Below are 21,689 nucleotides of genomic sequence, written 5' to 3' on the forward strand. Positions count from 1 at the left end.
CTGAGCTCAAGCAATTCTCCTGCCTCAGCCTTCCAAAGTGCGGGGATTATGGGCACAAACCACTGTGCCCAGTCCAACCAGCTATTATTACTATTTTTTAATTAGAAGGAAAAAAAAAACAAAAAGCAGAGGGATGTGGGTGTGTATGTTTCTTGGAATCCAAGCGATCAGGGGGAAAAAATCCGTCAAAAATGTTCTCAGTACAAAAGTTGGCAAAACAGCTCGCTTTTTTAAACTGAACTTTGTAATAGGAGAAATACTCTCACAAGGACAGGATGTTTCTGAGCCAAGTTGAAGCAAAAGAAACTTTTTCCAGCATGTCAGGAACGAAGCTGACGTTCCACTAAGAAAAAAAAAAAAAAAAAAAAAAGAAGTGCTAGAGGAAGGAGTAAGAGGGGAAAAGGCACCAGAATTCAGACGGAGCTTTAAATTCCAGACAGGGCCAGCGTCGGGAGCACGTAGGAGGCGCCCCTCGGAAAGGAGCCGCAGACCCGGCTGACTTCGCACTTGAGCTCCAGCCCCGTGGACATTTCCTGTTCTGCCTCTGGAAATTCAAGCTGAAAGTTACAAAACATCCTTTTCCCTGGAACCAAGTGCTTGGTTGGGAGACCATGCCCTCCCCTTCCTTCCTCGGAACTCCTCCCTGATCGCCCCGTGGCTTCCCCAGGAGAGATGCGAAATCAGCGGTAGCAGGTGGCGCAGAAGGGAGAGGGGAGCGACCCTGGGGACCGACTCTGGGGACCCCCGCCGAAGAGGTAGGAAACGGGGGACTGCACGTTCCTGAGGCCACTTCACACTTATTGAGCAAAACGAGGTGATGTCCTTTAAGCCTGGGGCTGAGGTGTTTCCCTCGCTTGGGTATGCGCCGGGTGGTGGGTGGACTGGCCTCGAATCTGGAATAAGTTCAGGCATTCCTTTTCCCTCTCTCTTTCCAAGTTGAACTTTAATTCTTGGGTCTCTGGAACCACATATTTTGTTTGGTGTGGGAGGTATTAAATGGCAGAATTCTAGGAAGTAAATATTGTGAATCCCTGATTTTGCTCTTTTCTTTATTTTCTTTTCTCTTTTCTTTTCTTTTCCCTTTTCTTTTCTTTTCCCTTTGCTTCTCTCTTCTCTTCTTTTTTCTTTCCGCCCCTGAAATGCCCAGGAGCAGTCATAAATACCTTCATCTGGGAATAGATTCGGGGAGAAGTGAGAAGGGGACAGGGCTGGGAAAAGCATTCTCACCACGGTGAACGGGGCGCGGCTGTTTTCCGGGACCTGGGCCATGTGTTCTTCTGGCCCAGATGCTCTCTCCGTCCCTTCCTTCTGCCCACTGCCATAGGGACAACTACCTTGAGTTGTTTCTCCGGGTGCAGGGATGTGGCACAGACCCTGGTCAGGGCCCTTGAGCATCAGTGCCCTGCGTTTATGGACAGAACTCAGGTGCTGTCTTAAACGTTTCTGTCTGGGGCAGAGCTAACTGGTCTACCCAGGAGCCTGCGTGTAGTCCTTGGCTTCGTGAGGGACACCCGGCAGTCGGTCTCTGGAAGGCCAGCCTTGGCAATACATGTGCTGACACTGGACCTGCTCAGAGAACTCAGCATGGCTTTTGCATAAGGAGTACTCAGCTGGGTTCACGCTTATTATATACATTTGTTTCTCTTAGAAAATGGCTTTTGAACTTAAAAAACGTCTTGTGTGGCCGGGCGCGGTGGCTCACACCTGTAATCCCAGCACTTTGGAAGGCCGAGGCGGGCAGATCACTTGAGGTCAGGAGTTCGAGACTAGCCTGGCCAATATGGTGGAACCCTATCTCTACTAAAAATATAAAAATTAGCTGGGCGTGGTGGCAGGTACCTGTAATCCCAGCTACTCAGGAGGCTGAGGCAGGAGAATTACTTGAACCCGGGAGGTGGAGGTTATAGTGAGCTGAGATCATGCCACTGCACTTTAGTCTGGGCAACCGAGCAAGACTGTCTCAAAAAAGAAAAGAAAAAGAAAAGAAAACATCTTATGATCTAAGGACATCCTTGCTCCTTGGAAGGGATGCAGGTCCCCTTTGTGGAGATCAGCGTGGAGCCTGGGGGCACCAGGGGCCTCCTCTTCCCACTTCCAACAAAGTAGCTCCATCCTTACCTGACTTTTATGTCGAGGTTCCCAGTTAAAAGCATGCTTTTAAAACAATTTGCAGAACTGCTGACCTGCAACAAGCAGTGCTTTGCCTAGACTGAAAATGACTGCTTATGGAACAAAGTTGATTGACGGAGGGATTTCTAGCTTGCCCCTGTCTAGGCTCTTACTCCGTCCTCCCATCCGCCTCCTTGAATGATCGCCTTCTGCCCTAGGGAACCTGCTGGAGGTGGGAGTGCCAACAAGGCTCAGCGAGCCAGCTGTTCCATCTCAGGCACCTGACCTCTCGTGCAGGGACAGACAAGGGGCAGAGCCCCGGAGAGCTGACATTACAACTCGGCCTCTCTCTCCAAGTCTTTTCTGAATTTGTCCTTCTAATTGTGCTCACGGTTATGAACTACATGATCAATAATTGTAACAGCTAATTATTGATCTTCCTTTATGATAACGGATTACTTATTGAGCCAGGCATGGGGCTGAGCACATTACACAGATGAGCTCATGGAATCCTCAGCCCTATAAGGTAGCTTTTGGCATGACCCCTACTCTGCTGTGTGGAGCGGAAAGGAAGAGCCACTGAGTGACTGGCTTGAGGGCACCCTGCCACTTAGTGGTGAAGGTGGGGCTGGGGCCCCCTCCCCCTGAGTCTGAGCCATACTGCCTTGAATATTTTTGCAGCCCTGTTTGACAGAAGTAAGAAGGACATTGTTGTGAGTGTGGCTTTTTTGTATTTTGTCGAAGAATGCCCCTGAGAATAGGCTGGGAGGAGCAGGGTCACGGGGCCAGGACGGAATGTTCTGTGGGAAGGAAGAGTGCTCCTAAGAATAAGTGGAGTTAGAATTCTTGTCCAAACTGTATCCCTGATAAACATCACTTTTTCTCTGAGAGGTGGTATAGTTTTTGTTTGTTTGTTTTATTTTTTAGATACAGGGTCTTGCTGTGTCATCCAGGCTGGAGTGCAGTGGTACAGTCCTAGCTCACTGCAGCCTCAACCTCCTGGGCTCAAGTGATCCTCCCACCTGAGCCTCCCCAGGAGCTGAAACTACAGGCATGCACCACTATGCCTGGCTATTTTTTTAAATTTTTTAATTTTTGTGTAGAGATGGGGGGTCTCCCTATGTTGCCCAGGCTGGTCTTGAACTCCTGGTCTCAAGCGATCCTCCTGCCTCAGCTGCCCAAAGTGTCAGGATTACAGGCGTGAGCCACTGTGCCCTACCAAGGTGGTAAGGTTCAATGAGAAAGTGCCAGGCTCTGTAGCCAGAGTGCCTGGGTTCACATCTCAGCTCTGTCACATTTTAGCTTGGTCATCTTGGGCAAATTACACAAACCTGTGTGCCTCAGTTTCTTCAAAATAATATCCTCTGGAGAAGGATGATAATAACAGTACCTATTTCACAAAGATATCATGAAGATAAGATTAGTTAATCCACATGAAGCATTTAGAATTGCATCTGGCATATGATAAACACTCAATAAATATGTTATGTGTAAAAGAGGTTGTTGTGTTAACCCAAGGAAAAGTAGTTTGGGAGCAGTCTGGAAATATGAAGTCACTGGTGTTTGAAACTATAAAATGCACACCAACAAATGCAATGTAATTTCAATTTGAGCTGGGGAGAGGAGGATTGTGCTTGGAACCCAGCTAGGAAGGAACCTGGGAGACAGCCTAGGACCTTCAGGGAAGAGCTTAGCTGTTCTCCCAGAGATAAAACTGAAAACAACAACAACAACAACAACAACAACAAAACTAGTCTTTAGGGTTGGCATTGCCAAATTACATCCTTGCATTAAATGAAGTAAGTGTAGGCTGGGTGTGGTGGCTCATGCCTATAATCCCAGCACTTTGGGAGGCCAAGGCAGACAGATAACTTGAGGCCAGGAGTTTGAGACCAGCCTGGCCAACATGGTGAAACTCCATCTCTACTAAAAATGCAGAAATTAGCTGGGTGTGGTGCCAGGTGCCTGTAATCTCAGCTACTCCAGAGGCTGAGGCAGGAGAATTGCTTAAGCCCAGGAGGCAGAGGTTGCAGTGAGCCAAGATTGTACCACTGCACTCCAGCCTGGGTGACAGAGCGAGACTCTGTCTCAAAATAACAACAACAAAGAAAAGAAAGAAAAGAAAAGAAGAAAGGAAGGAAGGAAGGAAGGAAGAGGGAAAGGAAAGGAAAAGAAAATGGTATAAGTGTAATTTATTTACCTTTGTAGTTGTGGAAATGAGTCCCACCTCTGACCTAATGTTATATAAAGCAAAAATATGTTTTTTTCTTGTTTTTTTTTTCAATGCCATCTGCTGAACCACTTGTATTTTTGGAAGGATGACTTTAGGATTTCAAACTGAGATATGAAATTTAAGAGCTAAATATAGCTGATTTAAAACAACAACAACAAAAAACCCAGGAGATCATGACTTACAAAAGAATTGTGTGGCTTTTTCAAAGAACAAATTTGTGAGCTCAGCCTGAGTCTGGATTACATGTATAATGATCTTGAAACTAGTTTGCCAACTTTTACTTGAAGTAGAAGTAGATGAGAAATAAATCAATGGCTGACATTGACTGAGCACTTACTATGACCCAGGCATTGTGCTAAGTGCTTCCCCTGCGTCACCTCATTTGTTTAATCCTCATGGCCGCCTGTCAGGTGAATACTATTATTATCCCCGGTTTGCAAATAGAAATAGCAAGGTTTAGAGAAGGAGACAAAATGCACAAAAGCAGACAGCTCGTAAGCATTGGAGTTGGCATTCTAATTTAGGGCTATCTAATTTGGGTATGAGTGCTTAAACCCAACATTATAGTTATAGTGAATCTAATAATTCCCAGCTTAAGCCATTTGTGTCTGTTTGAAGAGTACTGCACATAGAAGCTGATGGACAAGAGTCATAACTCTTGCAACATGGGCACAGCGCTAGTGTGGGCAAAACACAGTTAGGCATTTTGGAGAGCAGAGTTTGGAAGACTCAGAGGGCACTGGACAGGAGATGCACGGCGTAATCGCATCTGAGCAAGGAAACTGTTCCAGGCAGCTCCAGGTGTAGGTAAAATCGTGAAGCAAGTTGCCTTCTTCACCTTTCTCTGTGCTCTCCTAGAGGCTTCCCTGCTCATCCCAGGCCACTCAAGATATCAGGGATATCTTTTTCTTTTTTCCAGAGATCTCAGTCACACTCTAACAAGACAGAGACGATCCCAGCTGTGGACTCCCACCAAGCCCCGCTCTGCAATAAATACCCTCCATCTCTCATATCCAGAATTGATCCTCTTTTTTTTTTTTGGTCCATCAGAACCCCCTTTAACCAGCACTTGATGTTTAGCAAACTGTTTGAAAGTAATCAATGAATTCATACACTGGTGCAGCTCTCTTGGGGGACTTTTAGGCTTCAGTGTGACAGTGACTAGGGGAGATGCACTTAGGGCAGGGAGATTCCCAGGAAACCCCTGGCCACATGCCACTGTGGTTATCTATTCCCTGGTGGGAAAGGCACTCTCCTTTCTGATGGTCTGAGGTCCGGACTGCAGGCTCTTGCTGTGTTCCTTCATAGGAGGCTGCTTACCTGAATTTTCAGAACAATTCCTAGCACCCGCTCAGCAGGGACAGCGCCCGGCAGCAGTAGGAAGCGGGTGTGATGTTCTTCCTGGGTGCCCAGAGCCCTCTCCCTCTGTCCTTTTTCTTGGTGGCCCCTCTCCCACCCCATTCCCAGCCTCTCCCAGGCTCCCCTTCCTTCCTCACCTCCAGGACAGCCTCGAGGCTCTTAATTCATGGGACAACCTTAAAATGCACACTGGCCAAGCATGGGCGTGTTTATAACAAGAATCAAATTGTTTTGCTGGAAACAAGAGGACAATGGAATTTAGGAATCAGCAGTTCTGGGAGAGTTTTTTAAAATGTTGGAATTCGGGTCCTCCTTAGACGTCCCTGCCTCAAATAATGCCCTGTAAACCGTTCTCATTCATGGCCCATCAGTCATTGCGCAGGGTCCTAGTTTAATAAGTATGGGGAACTGGGGAAAGGAAAGGAAACCTGTTGCTCATCCCAGGCCTCCCAAGATTTTGGGGATGGCAGAGAGGGGAGGGCTTCCACATCTTCTGCACTTTCAGTCTTCTAGAGGCAATGAAGATACCAGATACCTTCTTCTTTAGTTTCAGCCTGTTTGTTTGTTTGTTTTTTCTAGACAGAGTCTTGCTCTGTCACCCATGCTGGAGTGCAGTGGTGTGATCTCGACTCACTGCAACCTCCGCCTCACAGGTTCAAGCGATTCTCCTGCCTCAGCCTCCTGAGTAGCTGGGATTACAGGCACCTGCCACCACACCAGCTAATTTTTGTAGTTTTGGTAGAGACAGGGTTTCACCATGTTGGCCAGGCAGGCTGGTCTTGAACTTCTGACCTCAGGTGATCCGCCCTCGTTGGCCTCCCAAAGTGCTGAGGTTATAGGTGTGAGCCACACGCCTGGCCATAAGCCTGTGTTTTTAAAATGAGGTTCCAGACAGATACAAGCAGAAAGGAAGAGTTGCAAAAGCAGACACGATACAGAACAAAATGCCCCAAGGTAGCAGGGAGGACTTGGTATGTTTATTATGCAACAAAGGACTCTCCTGGCCCTTGGAACTTTCCATAGTTTGACTTTCGGGTTAATCATTACCATCTGCATGGCTGCTGGCAGCCGAGGCTTTGCTTGGCCTGCCGGGCCTGGCAGTCGCGTTGCTGGCCAGCCTGAGGGCTGCACTAGCCATAGTTAGCTGCGATGCCCCCTTGAGTTTCCTGCAGGAACAAGCAAGGGTGCCTGCGGCCTGCTGACGCAGCCTGGCGGGGCGTGGCTTGCCTTAGGCCTGTCTCCTTGTCTCTCACAGCTGGCTCTCCAGGGCCGGTCTGGTTTTCATAGTCTCACGTTTCCTTTTCCAGCACACTTGTGTGTGTCTGCATACCACGTGAGAACACAGCCTGCTCTCTCCCTTGGAGTGGCTGGATTTCCAGCAGGCACCGCACGTGCTTGTTCAGATGCAAGGATACGTCATGGAAAAGAGAGGCCTGAATAGATGCATCTTAGTTCATACACAGCTGTCAGGACTTGAGGCACGCATCAGCAGAGCCTGGGAAAAAGCATGAGATCTGCTTTTAGAATCATGAGCACCAGAGCTGAAAGGGATCTTACTCTCTATTCGAAACCCTTCATTTCACAGCTTTGGAAAATGAGGCTTAAGAGAGGTGGGGAGTTGCCTTGGGTCACAGAGCAAGGTCCAGGGGTCCTTCTATTTCTTGAAACCAAACTGGTTGTGTGGAGAGTCTTGAGAGGGAGCTAAAGTTACATTGGTGCTGGATTTTTCCATCTGGCCTTAGAAATCACTCTCCACCGTTTTCCACCCGCGCTGTGCCTGGGAGGCTGGCCAGACTGGCACCCTTACATCTGGCTTCCGGGTAGATTTAGCCAGAGGAGGGCACCTGCAGGTAGGTTTAGAGGGAAGGGAGTGTGTCATGGAGGATTTCGTCCACTTCTTCCTTTCCCGCTGCTTCCATGGGCTGGTGGCGTCCGCTGACTGAAGGCCAGGACTCCTGTCAGCAACCACCCCCTGCACTCAGCTCTCTCCCCTGACCCTTCAGGCCTAAGGCAGTGACAGCGTCTCCTACAGTGGGCAGCTCTGGGCTACGCTGCTGTCTCCTGTGGCCTCCCAAACCCTCCTCAGACCTTCGTAAATGGTCCCTTTGTTAAACCCTCAAGTCAAAGAGAGAGTGTTACCTGCTGGGCTCCTGACTGAAAGAATGGATCCTGACCCACCTGACAGGTGGCTTTGTTTGTTAGCATAAAAGAGAAAATCTGTAGGAAAGGAAGATGTCCCTGAAATTTAGGAAGAGGGTGTGTTAGTTTCCTGTGGCTGCTCTAACGAATGACCACGAACTTGGTAGCTTAAAACAGAACAAAACCAGAAATGCATTCTCTCCCAGTTCTGGAGGAGAGAACTGGGGTCGACCGGCCGGTACTCCCTCCAGTGGCTCCAGGAAATCATCTGGTCCTTGTCCCTTGCCTCCTTTGGTGTCTGGTGGCTGCCAGCATTCCTTGGCTTGTGGCCATGTCCTTTTGATGTTGACCTCCGTGGTGACACTGTGTGTATGAAATCTTCCTTTGCCTCTCTTGTATAATGATGCTTGGGGTTGCATTTAAGGCCCACCCAGATAATTCAGGATAGTCTCCCTCTCTCAGAAATCCTTAATTTCATCACATTAGCAAATACAGTAAGATATTTACAAATAATAAGACATTGTTCCAAATAAGATAACCTGGCTGGGCACTGTGGCTCATGCCTGTGTGGTGGCTCATGCCTATAATCCCAGTGCTTTGGGAAGCCGAAGAAGGAAGATTGCTTGAGCCCAGGAGTTCAAGATTAGCCTGGGCAACACAGTGAGACCCCTGTCTCTACAAAAAATAAAAAAATTACCCGGGCATGGTAGCACACGCCTGTAGTCCCAGCTACTTGGAAGGCTGAGGTAGGAGGATCGCTTGAGCTCAGGAGGTCAAGGCTGCAGGAAGCTATGATTGCACCACTGCACTCCAGCCTGGGCAACAGAGCATGACTCTGTCTCCAAAACAAAAGAATAAGATAATGATAACCTTTACAGGTTCCAGAGATTGGGACCTGATAAATTTGAAGTCATTATTCAGCCTCTGGCAGAGGGTGAGAGAGGCACATCAGAGTTCCTTCAGGACATCTCTAATGGCACACATTTATGGATACCTTCATGCTTGACAAAAGTAGTGACCAGTCTCTGGGGGCAGACACATTTTTGAGGATTCTGTTCAGCTCCATACTCTCTAATTCTCTTATCTTTTTGGCTGGCAGCCAGATATCATTGTGATGGTCCCATTCTGAAGCCAGCTGATTTGTTACCAGGCAAAGCACTCAGAGAAGACAACATAGTGGGCCGCAATGAGGACACAAAAATTGTGGAAGGGCCCAGCGTGGGGACATTTAGGGCATGGAAGTCATTTGACTCAAGGGTTGGATCCTAGAGGTCAAAAATTGGGAGGCCCTAAGAAATGACCTAGCTCTGCCACCTCCTTTACCAGGTGGGGAAAATTAGTCCTGATGTGGGAATTTCCTTATCTGCCGCTGGTCAGTGACAAGGCCCAGACTAAAACAGAAGTCTTGGCACTCAATCTAAGGACTTCTCCTCCGTGCCTCCCTATCACGCCTTCCCACCAACTGGCCTCCTCCCCAGCATCTGTGAGAATTCTTTGTAGGAATTCTACCCCCAATAGTTTCATTTACTGAAAGGCAGTGGGAATGTACTCGATGTCAAGTCTGTGATGCAGCATGAAAGAAGAAACAACACTGGGGACAGTGGCTTCGCTCAGTGCCACTCACAGTGCCAGTTCTCGATGAGATCAGGAGACTGGGCTGGAACAGAAAGCTACATCCAGCTTCCTTCATGGAGAAAATCTTGCTGTGGAGGCCAGGCAGGGGAGCAGCAGTGCTTAGTGAGGTAACTGGCTTACCTTCTGCCACAGGCTCCTTATCTCAGCACTGGCCAGTGTGATGGTCCCTGGCTGGAGAACACCAGGAACAGCATTGCCTCACTGCTGCTTGAGCAAACCCACCTCCCAAATAGGGCATGGTGATAGAAGAATACGCCAGAGGAGACAACAGTCCCTCTGTCCAGATCCCATCTAGACAATAGAGCTCAGATTGGGAGCCATTCTTTTTTTTTTTTGAGATGGAATTTCGTTCTTGTTGCCCAGGCTGGAGTGCAATGGTGCGATCTCGGCTCACCGCAACCTCTGCCTCCTGGGTTCAAGCGATTCTCCTGCCTCAGCCTCCAAAGTAGCTGGGATTACAAGCATGTGCCTCCATGCCTGGCTAATTTTGTATTTTTAGTAGAGATGGGCTTTCTCCATGTTGGTCAGCCTCGTCTCAAACTTCTGACCTCAGGTGATCTGCCCGCCTCAGCCTCCCAAAGCGCTGGGATTATAGGCATGAGTCACTGCGCCCGGCCTGGGAACCATTCTTTAAGGGAGGTAATGATATTCTAGAGATCTTCCTGTAGTTCCTGACTCACAGAGCACAATTTTTGTGAAGATTAGAAGAGGCTAGGTGTGGTGGCTCACACTTTTAATCCCAACACTTTGGGAGGCTGAGGCAGGAGGAGCCCTTGAGGCTAGGAGTTCAAGACCAGCCTGGGCAATATAGTGAGACACCCCCATCTCTCCAAAACATTAAAAAAAAAAAATTAGTCGGGTGTGGTGGCAAGTGCCTGTAGTCCCAGCTACTTGGTAGGCTCAGGCAGGAGGATCTCTTGAGCCTGGGAGTTCGAGGCTACAGTGGAGCCTCGGCTTCCCAAAGTGCTGGAATTATAGGTGTGAGCCACCATGCCTGGCTACATAAATTATTTGGAATTCCATCATGGACATTTGTCTCTTCTCTTCATTTATTTATTTGTTTAATCATTAACTTATATTTGTAGGGGCTTGTGGATTTCTTTTAATACTTTGAGTTGTAATCAAATACTGATTTATTAATTTTGTTGCTCAAATTGTTCCAGCTTCGCCCATTGAGCGCTCTCTCATTTGGCTTCTGTGTCCCTTTGCTAGACCCCATTATTGTGGGTCTTGGTGTTGTATTTGTGTTTTGAGCACTTTTTTTTTTTTTAACCTTCTGGTTCTACAAGATACTCCAGGCTCATCTTATATGTTCCCTGACCAAGTCCTAGAATCAGCCATTTCTTCAAGTATCCCTGGTTCCTTTCGTTGGTGCATGGTGTTGAAAACCAAAATCTTGGTGCTAGATGTGCTTGTTGATACTGGGGTGCCATTGGTTCTAGGCCCTCTCAGCTGATAGGGCAAGGAGATATATGTGTGTGTGCTGACTTCTTTTTTTTGAGACTGAGCTCACACTCTGTCGCCCAAGCTGGAGTGCAGTGGCACAATCTCGGCTCACTGCAACCTCCGCCTCCCAGGTTCAAGCGATTCTCCTGCCTCAGCCTCCTGAGTAGCTGGGATTACAGGCACCTGCCAACATGCCCGGCTAATTTTCGTATTTTTAGTAGAGATGGGGTTTCACCATGTTGACCAGGCTGGTCTCCAACTCCTGACCTCGTGATCTGCCTGCCTTATGCTCCTGAAGTGCATGGGCCACTGCACCCAGCCCATGTGTGCTGACTTCTATGTGTAACCATCTGTATCTATATTAAGCTAAACATGAATTCATACTGATGTCTATAACTCTAATTCATTGTCATATGGGTCACTGTAGACCTCCCCTTGCTTACCTGTAACCTTCCACTACAACCTGAAACCTGGCTCCCACCATCTGCCATTCATCCACTCAATTGTTCAACTGCAATGTACACATATAGTGATATTAGAGTGGTTAACGTGGATCCCCATGAGAAGCAACTTTATCAACCAGATGACAGTGCTTATGTACAGTTTCTTTCGCCTTTCGTCTTAACGGACTCCACTCATTCCTAAAGTTACTTAGGTCAACAGTTTTTCCCTACACCATTTTCGGTGCAGTTGTTTTATACATTTGTAATACAGTTAGATTGATTTGTCACAGTCGGCATTTCATCTGCATTTCCTCTGACTGCCTAAATGATTTTTCTTTGATTTGCATACGTAAAGGTTCACTTTCTGTGTTGTAAAGTTCTATGTGTTTTGACAAATGCATAGTGTCCTGTTTCCACCATTACAGTATCATATAAAACAGTTTCACACCCTAAAAATCCCCTGTGGTTCACCTATTAAGACTTACTGAGGAGTAACACCTAGGGGAGGAGAAGGACGGAAAGCAGGATTGGATAATAGAGCCTTCAGGCTGTGATGCAGGAAAAACAAAGTTTCTGCCTGCCCCATGGGGAGCACCATAGCAAAGCTTGGCCCTTAGAGAGTACCCTGTTGGGCAGCAGTGGCCAGGACTTTATCCTACTGCCTTGCTCAGCCATTGTTTGGGGCTGCCAGAGAAGACTGATTTCAGCTCAAGAGAAGAGACAGACCCAGAAGGCACTAACAGCTGGAGGTTCTCAGCTAACCACATTCCTTGAAGCTGGGTTGCTAAGTCCTTTCTTGGAGAGAGATCTGAGTGCTGTAACTCTGGGTCTGCCAGAAATATCTCTGAGGATTCCAAGCAGGGGTTGGCTGACCACTGGTCAGGAATCTTGAGCAGAGGATTCCTCCATCACATGGGATTTGGGACCAGATGATCCCATTGGCCGCCTTCAGCCTGCTTGAATCCAGGTGATCCAGCCATTCCATTCCACACATTCAGCCCACTTTGCTCAAGCCTCTGCTTCCCTTCTTGCATTAGTTATCTTATGCTCTGCTGCATCCTAGAGGTAGGCTCAGAACACCTCCTTTTCCCCAGGGACCATTCCTGGAGGGCCAGAGAAGCCAGAAGAAAGAGTCTAGGGCTGCCCGCACCTTTTTGATCCCAAATGTGGCTGTCTGCACCTTTTTGATCCCAAATGCTCAAGAAAGTGGTTACAGTATCCATAGCAATATAGATCAAGGAGTTGAATGCACATAAAAAGCATAAAAAGTTTGTGATGATGGGCAAAAAAATGGAAACATTCTAAGCTAAGACTTCAAAAACTAAATCTTTGTCTGAAATGTCTCCTCCCTGTGGAATGTGCAAAAAGCAAAACAGCACTCCCTACTGATCTATGCATATACTATATCTGGCAGGTACCATTCTTTTATTTTCTTCCATCTTAACTCTCATTCTCATGGTGCTCCTGGATTTCCATTTGCAGGCACAGAGTCATTTTAGTGCAATTCTGATCTTTCTCCGCAGGAAGATGGAAAACTTTCAGACCTCTTGGAGAAAGCATGGCTCTGATGTTGTGCTCTATCTGTGCTTATTCTTCCTTGTATTTAACTTGCTTAAGGTTAAAAGCCTGTTGTGTTTTGTTGTACCTTGGCAGCTCTCTCTGGCTCGTGAGTATCCTAAAGTCACTATATGGCCTCTAAGGACAGTCTTGACTTCTAAGCCAAAAGAACCTTTTATTTTACTTTGTCTGTCTTTAGAGATTTCCTTTGAATGTTTGCTTCTGTTCTGCAGCATTTTCAGGCTCTGTAGACCTTGATTGTTTTGCTCAGCCAGGGCATTTAAAAAAATACTCATGCTGCTATTTTTTTTTTTTTTTTTGAGACGGAGTCTCCCTCTGTTGTCCAGGTTGGAGTGCAGTGGCATGATCTCTGCTCACTACAACCTCCACCTCCTGGGTTCAAGCAGTTCTCCTGCCTCAGCCTCCCAAGTAGCTAGGATTACAGGCACCCACCACCATGCCTGGCTAATTTTTTTTGTATTTGTAGTAGAGATGGGGTTTCACCATGTTGGCCAGGCTGGTCTCAAACTCCTGACCTCGGGTGATATGCCTGCCTCTGCCTCACAAAGTGCTGGGATTACAGGCAGGAGCCGCCGCGCCTGGCCCATGCTGTTATTTTTACACAGTGAACCATGAATACTGATTTTAATTCCAAAGGCTCACAAATTAAAGAGCTTCCTGGAACCCTGGCCCTCAGGATTCTTTCAGTCTCCTGGTTTTTCTGTCTGCTTTGTCATTTCTCAGTGGAATGACTAAAGCCAGAACCTGCTGGGTTAGTGAATGGAAATAAAGTATTGGTGGATGAACTCTTCCTGCCCTGCCCGTCCAAGACTAGACTGTGGGGTTGGAATCCATGTTTCAATACCCAAACACTGCACCAGCTCACGACTACAAAATTAGATGAGACCCAAAAAAATACAAAGAGTCAATATTCCAAGAAGATACTTGCGGTTACTGGGTCCAAGATGTTTGAATTATAGGTAGACTCTATCTCTGCCAGGGACTGAAATACGGCCAGGGCATAAAAAATAGCCTGTTTAAAAAAAAATCAATAAAAATCTCAGAAAGGGCACACTGTCCCTGGACCATTATATACAAAAAGAAATGACAAGTAAATGGAACAAAACAAAAGAAGTTTATAAACACAAATGCTTTTATTCCTCTCTCTGAAAATACAGACTGACACTGTACACTTGGCAGCTGTTTCCACAGCAGGGAAGCAGGGTCACAGGTCTGAAGCATGAGTTCTCTTCTGGAAACCACCTACTGATTATAGGTGACAGTTGCATCACCTTGAAATGGAGGAACAAAGACTTTTTTTTGCCAGAATTTGGCATTGCTAGCACAAAGTGTTAGAAAACGGTGACACACAGAGTGGCTGGTAGAACTGCAGAGGAATTTCTGAAAGTGAGCCTTAGGCAAAAGGTTGGAAACTTGTGCTGGAAACTTACCTTATGATTAAGCATGTGACTCCCACGGGACTTAATTCTCTTCCAGTCCCAAGGGTTCCAAGGCCAGAGAAAGGTCCTGGTCTTGATTGCTGGCATGTTTACTCTTCCAAGTACACTGAGATCAAATGCAAAGACAAACCATCAAAGGTAATTCTTTTCTTTGACATTGAATATACCTGGGATGGATTTTAAAGTAAAAATTTTTATTTCCTAGTGAAAAATAACAGATATGTAATCTTTGTATTTGGATTAAGTGTGAATGAAGGAAATAATGATCGAGGAAAGAACAAAGAACTGGGTGGTGGTGATGCAAGCTGAGTCCTGGTTCTGGCTTTGCTACTAACTATAACTTGGGCAAGTCTGTACTTCTGCTGCATAGAATATATTTACTTACTTCTTTTTTTGCTTGTTTGTTTTGATTTTATTTCGAGACAGAGTTTCACTCTGTCACCCGGGCTGGAGGGCAGTGGCACGATCTCAGCTCACTGCAACTTTCGTCTCCCAGGTTCAAGCAATTCCCCTGCCTCAGCCTCCCAAGTAGCTGGGGCTACAGGTGCGCACCACCGCAACTGGCTAATTTTTGTATTTTTACTAGAGACAGGGTCTCGCCATGTTGGCCAGGCTGGTCTCGAACTCCTGACCTCAAAAGATTCACCTGTCTTGACCTCCCAAAGTGCTGGGATTATAGGCGTGAGCCACTGCACCCAGCCAACTTACTTCTTTACTTGTGTAAATGAAAGAAGGTAGAACTACATGGCCTCTGAGGGCCTTTCCAGCTCTGTTCTGTGAGTCAGTTTCTTATTTTTTATTTTTCATTGTTTAGGCAGTGCCAAAACAATAATGTCAGGTGGGTTAGGGTACAGATTTGCAAGACGTTCATCCTGAGGCTGGTAGCAGGCCCCAAAAAACTCTTACCTCATCCATCATTTTTGCAAAGATGAATTCAGAGTAAGACAGACATCAAGGTGGGCATTCAGTATATATTTGTTGAATGAATGAATGAATGAATGAATGAATAACTCAGGCAGCCTTGAGGAGGAAGAGAAAGGAAACATTCTGCCAGAAGAAATACAAGAGGAAATGTATTTGGGACAGGGGATGGATTTGCTTGATAATAATGGTTGGGGGGCGGTTTTATAGACATTTTCAGCTGCAGCTGAACTTTAGGCCTGGGCAGTGTTAGGGTTAGGGCTAGTTTACAGAGCACTCCTTATCTATAGAGTAGGGTGAAATGATTGCTGGCAAGGCTGCTAAGAAATACAGTTCTTCCAGGTACAGGTGGCTTAACTACAAGATAATGGTACTCTTTTTCTCCTCAATTTAATAATGAGTATTAATTAGGATTTGATCTGGCTGAGTGTCATAGAAACTCAAAATAATAGTGACTAAATGATATATATGTTTATTTTTCTCTCCCATAAAAGAAATCTGGGCCAGGCTTAATGGCTCATGCCTATAGTCTCAGCTATTTGGGAGGATGAGGCAGGAGGATCACTTGAGCCCAGGAGTTGGAGGTTGCAGTGAGCTATGATTACACCACTGCACTCTAGCCTGGGCAACAGAGTGATACCCTGTTAAAACAAAACAGAACAAAAAAGAATTCTGGGTGGGCAAGAGAGGGCAGGTTCAGAGCCTCCATGGTTTCCGGGATTCAGGCTCCTTTAACCTCAGCACATGGCTTGTACTTCAAGATTAATTATGGCTGCTTGACGACTGGTCCGAAGGTAGTGAGTTATGTCAATTGATTGTCCACAGTCAGTTACAGATCAGACTCCTTATTCTACTCTATCCCCCTTCTCACTAATGCACTCGACAGGTCTTGAAAAATAGTATGTGGCTGCTTGAATTCAGCGATCCCATCAGTATCACAGCCAGCAGGGAAAAGAAAAGACCAATAAAGGGCTCACCTCCGCACTCCCCATTCAGGACACTTCCTGGAAGTTGAACTTGACACTTCTATTTTCTTTTTTCCTTTTTTTGTATTTTTAGTAGAGACGGGGATTCACCCTGTTGGCCAGGCTGGTTTCGAACTCCTGACCTCAGGTGATCCACCCGCCTCAGCCTCCCAAAGTGCTGGGATTACAGGCAGGAGCCACCGCACCCAGACTGACACTTCTATTTACATCCCATTGACTAGAACCTAGTTACTTGGCCAAACTTAGCTGTCATGGAGACTGGGAAATGCAGCTTTTCTTCATAATAGCTGTGTGCCTAGCTATCAGGGTTGGGTTTTATTTATTTGTTTGTTTGTTTGTTTTACTTAGAGAGAAAGGGAGAAGTGATACTAGGAAATAGTAGCTTCTGCCACTTTGAGAGATGACAGACTTATTCCAACCACATGATGATGCCCCCATTGCTCAATTCCTTTGGCCTGGATCACTTAAAATTGCCCATCAGGGTCCATAGGAACTATTTTCGGTATTCTTTGATTTTAAAAGTAGTTCAAGTCCACACAGGACAGCTGTGATGAGTAGTCGGCCGGGGGTGGGGGCGGGTGATAAAACTGAATATGACCATAAGAATAATATATGGGCTTCTGCTTCTGGGTATTATAGGTGATTCTGGGTATTATGACCATTCCTGCAGAAAATAACTCTAAAATCTGGACATGATACACAAAGTGACTGCCTAAAGGAGCTGAAGAGAGGACATAAGTGGATCGCCTCTGCTGTTGCATGTTGGCTTGGAGAACAGAAGATGAGGAGCCAAATAAGCAAGTCCTTCAGCCCCAGGCTTCTAGCACGGGGCTGCATGTAGGCTATGCATTCTGGGGAGTGAGGAGATCATGAATGCTGAAAATAAATGAAGGAATCCAGAAAAGCAAGAGTCAAAGAAGGCATCTGCAGGCCAAATCTCTGATCAACCCCTGACCCACATACACACAAAATACACTCAAAGCAGCTCAGCTAAAGACAAAGATCTGCACTCAGAGTAGAGCTGCCTCCCCAGAAACAGAGCTCGCAGTTCAGGCCCAGCAAGAAAATTACCTGCAAAACACAGGAAAAACAACACTCATCAGAGAAAAAGAACAGAATCTGGAATCTTCACAACCTAGCATTCATCATATCCAAGATTGAAACCCAAATTATGGGACATATTTAAAAACCAGGAAAATGGAACGTAGTCTTAAGAGAAAAGTCAATCAAATCTGACCTGGAGATGAATAATATATTGAAACTTAAAGGGCAAGGGTTTTAATTTTTGTTTTCTTGTTTTTTTTCTGTTTGTTTGTTTGTTTTTGTTTTTGTTTTTTGAGATGGAATCTTGCTCTGTCGCCCAGGCTGGAGTGCAGTGGCGCAATCTTGGCTCACTGCAGCCTCTGCCTCCTGGGTTCAAGCAATTCTCCTGTCTCAGCCTTCCGAGTAGCTGGGACTACAGGCGCACGCCACCACACCCAGCTAATTTTTGTGTTTTTAGTAGAGACAGGGTTTCACCATATTGGTCAGGCTGGTCTTAAACTCCTGACCTCAGGTGATCCACCTGCCTCGGCCTCCCAAAGTGCTGGCATTACAGGCATGAGCCACCGCACCCAGCCTTGTTTTCTGGGGTTTTGTTGAGACGAGGTCTCACTCTGTCACACAGGCTGGAGTGTAGTGGTGCGATCCCAGCTCACTGCAGCTTTAAACTCCTGGGCTCAAGCAATCCTTTTGCCTCAGCTAGCATGCTCAGTTAATTTTTAAATATTTTTTGTAGACATGGGGTCTTGCTATGTTGCCTAGGCTGGTCTTAAACTCCTGGCTTCAAGCAATCCTTCCTCCTTGGCCTCCCAAAGTGGTAGGATTATAGGTGTAAGCTCTCCTGCCCAGCTGGCAAGGGCTTTAAAGTGTTATGTTATTTTATAGTTTTAGGAGGTTTTGTAGCTCTCTATGATGAAGTTTAAAAATTAAGAAAAAAAGCTTGTTTTTGATTAATCAAAATCTCAGCACAGAAATGGGACATTTCATCAGAGAAATAGATACAATGAAGAAGAGCCAAATGGAAAGCCCCCTTTTTTGGTTGCTCTTTTTCTGCTTTCAAGGTTTATATTAGCTTGACTTAGATGTGCCTTGGAGTGGACTTCGTTATGTCCCTTCTGCTTAGTGTTTGTCTAATATCTTGAATCTGCAAATCTCTGACTTTCATTACAGCTGGGAAGTGTTTGGTTATTATTTCTTTAAATATTTTTTCTACTTGAGTTTCCTCTCTCCCTCTGAGATTTCAATTACATGTATGTTTGTTTGATATCATCTAACAAGTCTCTGAGATTTTGTTCATTATGTTCTAAATCTTTTTCCACTCTGTTACTGATTTTGAGTAATTTTGATTGATCTGTCTTAAAATTTACTCTTTCCTTTAACATGTCCACTTGGCTGTTAACTCCATCTGGTGAATTTTCTACTTAAGAAATTATACTTTTCAGCTGTAGAATTTACATGAAGAAGTACATTATCAACTGTAAATGGGCCATGAAAAGTTAAGGTTGAATTTTGTAATTTATAAATCAACTATTAAACAGTGCAGAATAGCTGTAAAGCATCAGGAAAATTAAAATAGAATATATCTTAAAATATTACGTAATTTTTAAAGGCGGGAAATAAGAAATGAAGAAACAAATGTCAGAGGAGACAAATAGAAAACAAAATAAAACAAAAATGATAGACTCATACCCAACCATTTCAAAAATTACATTAAACATTTATGAGCTAAACACTCCAATTAAAAGATAGAGATTAATAATTGTTTTTAAATGGGTACAAAAACAATTATAACATCTCACCAAAGAAGATACACAGATGCCAAAAAATTTGAAAAGCTGTTTAATAGTATATGTTATTAGGTAATTACAAATTAAAACAACAATGAGATACCACTACACATCTACTAGAATAGCCAAAATTCAAAATGCTAACAACACCAAATGCTGGTAAGGATGTGGAACAACAGAAACTGTCATTCATTGTTGATGGGAATGCAAAATGGTTTGGCCACTTTGAAAGACAGTTTTGACAGTTTCTTGCAAAACGAAACATACTTTTACCATATGATTCAACAATCTTACTCCTGAGTATTTACCCAAATGAGCTGAAAACTTATGTCCACACAAAACCCTGCACATGGATGTTTATAGCAACTTTATTCATAATTGCCAAAAGCTGGAAGCAATCAAGATGTCCTTCAGTAGGCAAATGGATAAACCGTGATATATCCAGACAATGGAATATTATTCAGTGTTAAAAAGAAATGAGCTGTCAAGCCATGAAGACATGGAGGAATGTTAAATGCATATTACTAGCTGAAAAAAGCCAATTTGAAAGGGCTGTGTACTGGATGGGTCAAACTATATGACATTCTGGAAAAGGCAAAACCATGGAGACAAAAAGATCAGTAGTTGCCAAGGGTTGGGCAGAGGCAAGGATGAATAGATGAAACATAGATTTTTAAAGGAGTGCAACTATTCTATATGATACTGTCATGGTGGCTACATGTACATAAATACATTAGACATTTGTCAAAACTCATAGAATGTATAATACCAAGAGCAAACTCTAACGTAAACTACGGACTTTGGATAATAATGATACATCAGTGTAGGTTCATTGATTGTAGCAAATGCACCACTCTGGTATGGGATGTTGATAGTGGGGAGGCCATATGTGTAGGGGTAGGGGGTGTGTGGGAACTCTCTGTACTTTCATCTCAATTTAGCTGTGAATCTAAAACTGCTCTAAAAAAATAAAATCCATTTTTTAAAAACCTAAATATAAACTATGTGCAAAGACATACTTTCAATATAAAGACAGAAGGAAACCAAATATAGATGGATAGAAAAAGATATATCATGTAAATACTAAGCACAAGAAAGCTGGAGTGGCTACATTAGTATCAAACAAAAATAGATTTCTAAAAAAAAGTATCATAAAAGATAAAGAAGGACACTTTAGAAGAAGAAAAGGAATAATTGATCAAGATGACATAAAATTTACAAATTTATTTGTGCCTAATAATAGTCTCAAATTACATAAGGCAAAAACTGATAGAATGAAAGGAAGAAATAGGCAATTATAATTGGAAATTTTAATGTCTCTCAGAAGTTGATAGAGTAACCAACAAAAAATCAGCAGACAGAAAACCTGAACAACATTATCAATCACTTTGACCTAATTAATATTTTTAGAACATTTCACTCAGCAATAGCAAAATGCACATTCTTTTCAAGTGCACATGGAATGCTTACCAAGATAGACCATATTCTGGACTATAAAAAAGTTTTAATAAATATTAAAAAGGTTGAAATCAAATAGTTTGTTCTCTGACCACAATGAAATTAAATTGGAAACCAAAAACAATAAGATAACTAGGAAAACCCCAAGTATTTGGAAACTAAGCAACACACTTCTAAATATTTATTGGGCTAAAGACTAAATCACAAGAGAGATTGAAAATATTTTGCCCTGATGATAATATAAATACACATTTCAAAATTTGTGCAATGTAGCTAACATAGCACTTTGAGGGAAATTTACAGTTTTGAAAGCCTATACGAAGTGGGGAAAGTTCTTAAATCAATGATCTTAATTTTCACTGTTAAAAAATAGAAAAAAAGAGTAAATTGAACTCAAAGCAAGCAGAGCAAGAAAATAATAAAGATAATGACAGACATCAATGAATTAGAGAACGAAAAAAAGAGATAAAAAAATCATTAAAAGCAAAAAGCAGTCCTTTGAAAAAACTAATAAAATTGATAAATCTCAAGCCTGACTGGCAAAGAAAAAAAAAATGAACAATATCAAGAATGAAAGAAGGGACATTATTACTTTGGATATTAAAAGAATAACAATTCTCTATTGTTATGAACAACTTTATGACATTAAATGTGTCACAGATGAAATGAACACATTCTGGGAAATACATAAATTATAAATCTAATCAAAGATGAAATAGAAAGCTTGAACAGCCCTGTATCAATTAAAGATATTGAATTTGTAATTAAAAACTTACTGAGAGAATTCTGGGTTTAGATGCTTCATTGATGAATTCTGACAAACATTTATGAAAAAATAATACCAATCCTACAAAAACTGTTTAAGAAAATAAAGGAGGAGGCAAGATTTTATGATGCAGTATTATTCTAATTCTACAGCCAGATGAAGACATCTTAAGAAAAAAACTACAGTCCAATATCCCTCATGAATATAAATGCAAAAATCCTCAACAAAATATTAGCAAGCCAAATCCAGCAGCATAAAAAAGGTTATACACTATGATCAAGGGGCAATGCAAAGTTTTTTTTTTGTTTTGTTTTGTTTTTTGGGTTTTTTTTGAGATGGAGTCTCAGTC

At 44.0% G+C, this 21,689-nt stretch overlaps 1 protein-coding gene across 9 annotated transcripts in view; it reads left to right on the forward strand.

The window, feature by feature from the left end:
- Positions 1 to 244: 244 nt before the first annotated feature.
- The window catches only part of TACC1 (transforming acidic coiled-coil containing protein 1), a 124,627-nt gene continuing 103,182 nt past the window's right edge, over positions 245 to 21,689 (forward strand). Inside the window, exon 1 of one of the 9 annotated variants that reach the window (XM_063817038.1) lies at positions 245 to 755. The gene's annotated coding sequence lies outside the window, so the exon portion shown is untranslated. The remainder of the gene's footprint in view (positions 756 to 21,689) is intronic. The other 8 variants (XM_063817040.1, XM_024345126.3, XM_016959364.3 and 5 more) reach the window with 8 other exon arrangements.

Source organism: Pan troglodytes, chromosome 7 (assembly GCF_028858775.2).
Source record: "Pan troglodytes isolate AG18354 chromosome 7, NHGRI_mPanTro3-v2.0_pri, whole genome shotgun sequence".
Classification (NCBI taxonomy): domain Eukaryota; kingdom Metazoa; phylum Chordata; class Mammalia; order Primates; family Hominidae; genus Pan; species Pan troglodytes.